At 34.5% G+C, this 10,024-nt stretch overlaps 1 pseudogene; it reads left to right on the plus strand.

Moving 5' to 3' along the window:
• The first annotated feature begins 4,384 nt into the window (after positions 1-4,384).
• On the plus strand, positions 4,385-5,722 carry LOC124990767 (septin-10-like; annotated as a pseudogene).
• The last annotated feature ends 4,302 nt before the right edge of the window (positions 5,723-10,024 follow it).

Below are 10,024 nucleotides of genomic sequence, written 5' to 3' on the forward strand. Positions count from 1 at the left end.
TGTGGAAACTGTGGAGGAATGTTCTTTTCCTTTAAGAGATAAATATTTGGTATAACACAACAGTATAGTATAGATGCTACATCTATTTTCTTGCAAGGTTTCTATAACTGATTAGCTTCTCAACATTTAAGGCTGTATATTGCAACTAATTTTTTTAATAACACTCCACTATAATTTCAATTTTATCAAGGACTGTGTCTGGGATTAGTTTCAGTAAATGCTACCCTTAAAAATGCATTGTTGATTTTTCTTCCTTACTATAATGATTCAAACTGTATTATCTTGACAGAATTATGTTTATTATTAAAACTTAACTTGACAAAAGACATGACTTCCCTCAAGTACATAGTGTCATTATTTCATATGCCTGAATATCCATGTTATTGCATTTGCAAAATATTTCATTACAAGAGCTCCCATGCTTAGCATTCTTGAAAGTGTCTAGACCAGCCTCGACAAATTGCTAGATGAATTGCCCCCATACACAGGCTGGGTCCCACTGGCTATCAACACAATACCATTATTTTATTTATTTGTTATGCTGAGGATTGATCCTAGTGCCCCACACATGCTAGGCAAGCACTCTACCACTGAGCCTCAACCCCAGCCCTGTTTTTTCTTTTTTTATTTGAAAATATTTTATTATTATTATCACAGCTTGAATCTTGGCCTATGTATTAGCTTTCTTTTTAAAATAATTTGTTCTTTTTTAGATATACATGATAGTAGAGTGTATTTTGACATATTATACATACATACATGGAGTATAACTTATTCTAATTAGGATCCCATCCTTGTGGTTGTACATGATATGAAGTTACACTGGTCATGTATTCACATATAAGGATAGGAAAGTTATGTCTGATTCATTCTGTTGTCTTTCCTATTCCCATCCCCCCTCCATTTCCTTCATTCCCCTTTGTCTAATCCAGTGAACTTCTAATCTTCTCCTTCCCACCCTCCCTTGTTGTGGGTTAGCATCCATATGTCAGAGAGAACATTTGGCCTTTGATTTTTTGGGGACTGGCTTATTTCACTTAGCATGATATTCTCCAGTTTCATCCACTTACCAGCAAATGGCACAATTTCATTTTTCTTTGTAGCTGAGTAATATTCCAGTGTGTATATATACCACATTTTCTTTACCCATTCATCTGTTGATGTACACCTAGGTTGATTCCATAGATTGGCTATTGTGAATTGAACTTCCATAAACATGGATATGGCTGTGTTTGCTGTAGTATGCTCATTTTAAGTCTTTTGGGTATAAACCAACGAATGGTATAACCAGGTCAAGTGGTGGTTACATTACTAACTTTTGGAGGAATCACCATATTGCTTTCCAGAGAGGTTGCACCAATTTGCAATCCCACCAGCAATAAATAAGTGAAACTTCTTCCCCACATCCTCACCAACATTTATTGTTACTTATATTCTTCCCCCCATAGCTGTATTGAGGTAAAATTGACGTACAATAAAATGCACATATTTGAAGTATGCAAAAAAAAAAAAAACAAGAGGATGTAAACTTGAATAAATACAAAATGTAACTTTCTGAAACAAATTAGATATGGAAGAACTATTTCTCTCTGCCATATCAGAAACCTTCAGTTAAGAGTGAGTATGAAAGCATAGTTTGACAGATTTCTTGAGAGATGTGTTAATCTGTAAAGAAATCTAGTTTTACTTTATACTTAGCCCCTAAAAGATGACAAAAGCTGTATTGCCTGGATTCTCCAGGGAAACAAACAAACAAAAAAATAGGTATATCTACAACATAAACACATAAATACACATACACATACACACACACATACACAAAGGGAGAGAGACAGAGATATAGGGATTAATGCACACACACACACACACACACACACACACACACACACACTGATATTCATGATAAGGAATTGACTCATGCATGATGGAGGTTGAAAAGACTCATGATCTGTTATCAGCAAGCTGGACCCTGGAGGGTTGAAGGTATAGGTATAGGAAGACATGGAGAACCAGAGGACCTGATGGTGTAAAATCCAGTCTGAGTCCAGGTCTGAAGGCAGAAGAAGACTGATGAGCCAACTCAAAGACAAAGATTGGGACTTCTCTCTTAACCTCTGTTCTCTTTGGACCTTTGATGGATTGTACGAGGCTCACCCACATCAGAGAGCACAGTCTACTGATTCAAATGTGAATCTCATCCAGAATTACCCTCACAGAAATACTTAGAATAAAATTTAATTGAATATTTGGACACCTTGTGTCCCAGTCAAGTTGACTTATATGAAAAGCCATCAGAGAGGCCTTGATTTCAATACCTGATCATAGAGATGAAGCAAAAAAAATTACGTAGGTAGAGGGGAAAGAACCAAGCAACAGAGGGAGTTGAACTTCTTTAAGAAACGTTCCCATTGCTTTTATTATGAATAATTTCATAATAAAAGCAAAAAAAAGAATTGTGAAAAAAAAAAAAAAAAAAAAAAAGAAACGTTCCCATTGATAAGTCATGTTCTCTCATCAAAAGCCTAACATGTGCTAATGTTAATTGAAATGAGCAGGATTGTACATAAAAAACTTTATTAAACCCAAAATTTGTATATAAATCAGAAAAGTTGCCACATAATGATACCACTAAATTTAAGTGTATATTTATGTAGAAAATATTAACTTTGTAAATAGTATATTGATGAGAGTTGAATTATAAACAGCATCCTTCCAAGGAAAAAAAAAGAAATCTAATTTTGGGATTTTTTTTTTTTTTGGCTGTTTAAAAAGTAATAAATGGGGCTGGGGAGATAGCTCAGTTGGTAGAGTGCTCGCTTTGCATGCACAAGGCCCTGGGTTCGATCCCCAGTACTGCAAAAAAAAAAAGTAATAAATGATTAGCTTCATAAAAATTATAAGGATTCTCATGGCAATAGAGAGAGAACACAAAGTGATTTATGAAATTAAAGAAAAGCCCAGTATCTGTCAAAGTCAATATTTGTCTGTGTTCACACCAGTAGATAGAGGACAGTTAATTTTTCATTTGAGGCTATCTGTGAGGAAGAGCAGTTACACAGATGTTAAGATCGTTTTCCCCCTCTGTCACTGTACTAACTGTAAGAATGAAAGGTTCCTCATCATTCTTTAAAATTCAGTGTGAACTTATTTTATTTTGTTTTATTGTATTTTATTTTTACTTATTTTAAGAGTGAAATAACTCCTGAGAGAATGTAAAAGAATAAAAAGAATAATAAATAAGTAAATAAATAAGAAAGGGTTTTAGATCTAATTCCATGAGATAAGATACATCAAGATCCAAGATTAGAAGCTGTCCCAGAACTATGGTTTCTGTGTTTATTGTTCCATCACCCATCTGCTGTCTCTGAGAGTTGAAATCAGAGCAGGCATCTGCTGAAATGCTGTATTCATTACTCACAAGAGTGAGGAGCATGAACAAGTCACCCAGGGAACACTTCTTGAGAACCTCTAATGATGGGCAGTTCAGGGTCTGTTCCTTGTTCTGAAAGGTGATGTCAGAGCTCCCTACTATATACTGAAAGGTGTCTACCTATGTGAGTCCATCATGTGGCATCCAGTGGTGGCCCTCCTTTTGCATCATCCCATGGTGGAAGGTGGATGTGCTAGGGCAACCCTAACATGCTTCTTTTGTAGTCAGCCCTCAAATAACAACTTAAATCCATTCATGAGATCCCATCCTCTGTGGTGAATTAAAATAAGGAAGTCAACAATGAGCATCAACATCTGCAAGAGTTGTAATAGAGTAATATATAATTAGAAAATGATACCTAAAGAGAATAATTCATATTATTTATATATATTATGTATATAATGTATATTTATGTATATTATATATGTATATTTATGTATATATATTTGTATATAATGTATGTATATTTATGTATATAATATATAATATATATTTATATCTAAGTATATATTCAATTTCTATAGATATGTTTTATGTATATTATATCTACATATCTATATCCATGTATGTGCCATATGGTAGATAAAAACATCATGGTGATACTATACTGAAAAGTCTTTATAGAAAATAATATATTAGTTTTGGAGATTTTTACAATTAAAGCTTTGAAATGAGACACATCAAGAGTTAAACTTGCAGAATAATATAAAGTAAATTCTATGGAAAAATCTCCTGTGTGATCTCAGTATTGTCTGGAATTAAGATATTCAAGGCCCATTGGGCAGCTCAAGCCCGCCAGGTCCCTACCCATCCTGAGCCCAGCAGGTTGTTCCCCGCGGGTCATACCCAACCCAACCCGCCTTTCCTTCGCTGCCACCCTGATGTGCTCCAGGCCGAGGCTGCAACCGCGACTTGGTTGCCCTTCAGTCTGGAGCCATGGCTGTCTGGGAAGAGGCCCAGCACCTGCTCTTTCATTCTCACGTGACATTCAGAACAGCTTCTATGCCCTCACAAGTATGTGAAGTTGAAGAGAGAAAAAGTGAAAATATCTGATCCTTGACTATGTGTGGCCATGTTGGTTTTGAGAGTTTGCCTGATCAGCTGGTCAATAGATTCATTCAGCAAACCTTCTGTTTTAATATTCTCTGTGTTGGGGAAACTGGAATTGGAAAATCAACACTGATTAACACATTGTTTAATACTAATTTTGAAGAACATGAAGTGTCACATTTTTATCCAAATGTTAGACTTAAAGTTCAGACATATGAACTCCAGGAAAGTAATGTTTGGTTGAAACTGATCATTGTGAATACAGTGGGATTTGGTGACCAAATAAAGAAGAGTGCTACCAACTAATAGATGACTACATAGATGCTCAGTTTGAGGCCTATCTCCAAGAAGAACTGAAGATCAAGTGCTCTCTCTTCAACTACCATGATTCTCGCATCCATGTGTGTCTCTACTTCATCGCCCCAACAGGCCACTCTCTGAAGACACTTGACCTCTTAACCATGAATAATCTGGACAGCAAGGTGAACATTATTCCAGTGACTGCCAAAGCAGATACAATTTCTAAATCCGAATTACAGAAATTGAAGATCAACCTCATGACGGATTGGTCTGCAATGGCGTCCAGATATACCAGTTACCAACAGATGATGATACTATTGCTAAAATCAATGCTGCAATGAACAGTTGCCATTTACTGTTGTGGGAAGTATGGATGAGGTAACAGTTGGAAACAAGATGGTCAAAGCTTATCAGTACCCTTGGGGTATTGTACAAGTGGAAAATGAAAACCACTGTGACTTTGTAAAGTTGTGAGAAATGCTCATTTGTACAAACCTGGAGGACCTACAGGAGCAGACTCACACTAGGCACTATGAGCTCTATAGGTGTTGCAAACTGGAGGAAATGGCTTTACAGATGTGGGCCCTGAAAACAAGCCAGTCAGTGTTCAAGAGATCTACGAAGCCAAAAGACATAAATTACATGGTGAGCGTCAAGAGAAAAGAAGAAGAAATAAAGCAGATATTTGTGCAGTGAGTAAAGGAGAAAGAAGCCATATTGAAAGAGGCTGAAAGAGAGCTGCAGGCCAAGTTTCAGTACCTTAAAAGAGTCCACCAAGAAGAAAAACTAAAACTTGAAGAAAGGAGAAGAGCTTTGGAAGAAGAAATGATCCATTTTTCTAAAAGGAAATCTAGCTCTGACATATTCCTGAACCAATCCTTTATGGCATCGGGTAGCAACATAAAGAAGGACAAGGACCGCAAGAACCCCAGTTTTATGTAACAGGAGTTCCAGAGCACAGAAGGTCATCACAAGCAAAAGTAAAAAGTTTGCTTTGATTGTCTTGTTCCTGCTTTATTATTAATTATATATCTGGCAAATGTTCACTGTTACTGACATTTATGGAAAAATATTTTCAAGTATAATGTCAATACAAAAGCCAGAGTAGATGATATTACTTAGATATTCACTGTTGTTAGAAATCTCAAGGTGCTGTTTTGCAATGAATCTAGGTATCTTCTCCTGCTGTCAAGTTATTTTCACTTAGTCATATTTTATGCCAAAGAGCAAAGACTGAGTACCATTGAAAATACAGAACTCCTTCATACTATGGCTGATTACATTTATATTCCAGGATGAACTTTTCCATATATACTAAACAAATAAACAAAAAAGTGGGAGAAAGTGTTTTAGAATGTATTATATAGCTCACACTCTAACCTCTCAATAGTTTTATAGAATTATAAAATTTTGATACACTTATTCCATTGGTAATATTCTAACCCTATGTGTCAAATTATATCACAGAATGTCTTTTTGTGCTTGAGTATGCCTTGTTGTGGTTGATGTATTGCTATGATGAAACAAAATATGTTGAAAAGCTAAAACATCCAGGTTTTAGCTTTTTACCTAGTGATATCTCTGAATGTGGGTGTATCATTCTGGATATCTTACTGCTTGTTTAAAACTGTCTTTTGGGGGAAAAAATAAGAAAGTTAAAATCAATTTTATTAAAAATATTTCTTAAAACTAAACTATGAACATCTGAATGTTAAATACATAAAAAAATTCTTATTTCAAGGGATACTTGTATTCAGTGCCTTAGTATTTTCACAACATATTAAGGGTTCTAATTTTCATAATGGTCATAGATATATGTTTCCATTTTTGTACTTGAATATTCTAAATCAAAACAAATCTCTTGAAAAAAAGATATTTTTAAAAAGATATTCAAGTATATTTGCTTCTTACAAACATTTCTCTTTTTCAATTGAAAGTTAAAATCCAATCTATAGCTGCAGTGCTCAATGAACCTTTCACTACCCCACAAAAAAATCACAAGGATCACTTCTCAGGTATTTAAGTTTTGGAATCTGAAGATTTTGAAAAGACTGTTTTGTAAATAAAACATTGTTTTTCTTTGAGAAAGAAAATATTTTCTTGATTTTTAAAAATTTAATTAGTAACTTGGTGGCTTCAATTGTTTGTGTGTCTTGAAAGTCATACTGATATGAAGTTGGCAAATTTGAGGCCTCTTGATGTTCATTAAAACACATCCCAAGTCCAAATCTGGCTTCACAATCTTTTTCTCTCTTTCTCTTCCTCTCACACACCCACCTACCTGTATAACATGTGTCTTCCTCATTATCTTGATGGTCATGTTCTCTAATTACTTTCTTTCCTATGTACATTTTTCTGAGAAATATAGTTTATACTAAAGTGAACTTCATTTTCATCCTGGAGTTGGTTGCTCTGGAGTTCTGGTGGAGAAAAGAAATTGCTCCATTAAGTATTATTCTCACTCTTCAAAACTTTACTGTTCTCTGTAAATAGTAGCATGCCATCTAGTTTCCAACTCAAGGACTATTTATGTCACAGTTTTTTTCTATACATCTTAAAGGGTTTTCAAAGCTTAGTCTCACAAAAAAGCCAAAGCAAAATTCAAACTTCTCTTTCACCTAAGTGCAATGCCTTTGTTTAGATAAAATTGTTTGTGTTAATAGTTTTCCTCTGTTTGCCTTCTGCAGTTCCCATGAAACAAACATTGGTTTTTTTACTTACACAGATGGTTTCTGTTCAACTTTAAATGATATATATGATGCCTAGGTAGTCATAGTAAAATACTGAGGCACTAGAGTAGGTAAATCTTTAGGAACACTCTTGAATATAAGCCATCGTTAGTATTGAGCATGACCCTGATTCATGTAAAATAATGTAAAATTCATGTAAAATAATTCATGTCATGTAAAATAATACACTGACTCATAAACAGGGACCTTGTTTTATTCAGTTTACTTTCAGCAGCACAGACAACTCCATGTTCCTTAATGATAGCCCAAACTCTTGAGAATGAAGTGTGCCAATTAATCATTGGCGCTTTACAATCATGAATACTTTACAATAATTTTACTATGCTATAGCTTCCGTGACACATAATTCATCCACTGAAATTATGAAAGACAATGTTTTATTAGTAAGTTCATATGTACAACCATCACCACAATCTAACACTGAAACATGCCCCTAGCCATAAATGGCAGCCCAGACTCATTAGTAATTATTCTCCAAGCTCCAAGCCAAATACTGGACTTAGGCAACCACTAATTTAACTTCTGTCTTTGTATATTTGATGAGTCTGGATTTTTTATATAAAATGAAAATGAAATCCATACAGCATGGATCATGGTCTTCTATGATTGATTCATTTCACTAGCACAATGTTTTAAAGTTTCATCCATGATGTAGCATGTACTTTATTTATTTTCATTGTAGAGTAATGACCCATTGCATGGTGCCCTCTATATTGTTCCCTGGCCTGTTTTTGTTTTTGCTGCAGACTGAAATCCATTGACTCAACATCCCACCAGAATCAAGCTCAAATTTACATACAATTATATTTTTACGATGACCCAAATAGGTACATTTTTATCTATTTAATGAACACCTCATTTAATTGCTTTGCAAAACTTTAAGTCATAACTGCTAATAAAGGGCAAGCTAGATCCTTGTGGTTATCAGACCTAAACTTCTGCATCCTTTTCAAGCTCATTAGAACAGAGACTGCTGGTCATGAAGTTGAATGATAACACTTAAATATGTAAACCACCTCTCTGAAACTCCTATTTCTGGGTGTTCCCTTGCCCTCTTCCCTTCTGAACAATGGTCCCTACCTGAATCCTCTGGGTGGTCTCAATATGCAAGGGAACACTGCGCGAGCACCATCAATAAAACTTTTGGGTTACCACTTCTCTTGATTACATGTTTCCTTGACCAGCCCCCAAATACTTGAAAACCTACAAATGGATAGGCCAGATTTTGTTCATTGAATCTTATGACTTACTATTTATCTTGTTTCTACTGTTTGGCTCATGAATAATGGGGCTACAAATTTCTATGTACATATTTTTATATTGATTGAGTTCTAGTTCTCTTATATATACCTATGACTTAAGTTACTAAGTCTTGTGGTAACTCTATATGTAGCATTTTGAAGACCAACCAAAATGATATCTGAAGAGGGTATTTTATGTGCTAACCAGCAATGTATGATCACCCCAATTTGCCCCACTTCCATCAACATTTGTTGTTTTCTTCCTTTTGGATCATTGCTGTCCTCAGCGTAATTTTGATTTGCATTTTACTAGTGACTATCATTCTTTCATGTGCTCGTTGCCCATTGTATGGCTTTTTTGGGAAAATGTGAATTCACATGACTTCTCTGATGTCTTGATTGTGTTATCTTTTACTAGAGAGTATAAACGTTCTTGTATATTTTAAATATGAATCTCTTGTCATGTATAAGATTTAAACATTTTTTTTCTCATTCTGTGGGGTTCTCTTTTCACTTCCATAGTTGATATTTTTTGAATGAAGAAACTGTTAATTCAATTTTCACAAAGTCCAATTTATTTTGTTTGTTACTTGTGATTTTGAGTAGATTTTTAAAATATGTATTGACTATCCTGTGTTTTTATATGAGTAGAGTATTATCACTTAAATTTATGTTGATTATCCATCCTGATAATAGGATGCATACGGTGGAGCTGAAGGGCCAGGTTGATCTTTTCTATATGGATATCTAATTTTCCTAGAACAATTTTCTGAAAAGATTAATTCTTTTATATGGTAACTGGGATTACTAGTGGAAAACCAGTTGACCTTAAATGCAAGTTTGATTTCAGAACCTATACAGAGATCATATCATGTGGAACTTAATATATTTTCCTGTTTCCTGATCTGGTACTTTTTCTTCCTTTTCTTTACTAATTCCTTTATTTAAATTTACATCATATTGAAGAGAGTGTACATACCTAGTTTTTCATTTCTCAGAGAGGAAATATACATTATCACCATTACCATGATGTTAATTGTATTGCTAGATTAGATTTTTTATTAGACTACAGGTGCTTCCTTTTCTTCCTATTGGGTTGAATATTTTTTCCCCATCAATGAAAGGTACTGAATACTGTTAATTATTTTGTGACCATTGGTTGATCGTATATTAGTTTTGTTTTTCCATTTTCTATTGGCATTAATGTATTAATTTTACATTGAATGATTACTGGATAGTTAGACAATACTACA

The sequence above is a fragment of the Sciurus carolinensis genome, chromosome 8, assembly GCF_902686445.1.
Source record: "Sciurus carolinensis chromosome 8, mSciCar1.2, whole genome shotgun sequence".
Taxonomy (NCBI): Eukaryota; Metazoa; Chordata; class Mammalia; order Rodentia; family Sciuridae; genus Sciurus; species Sciurus carolinensis.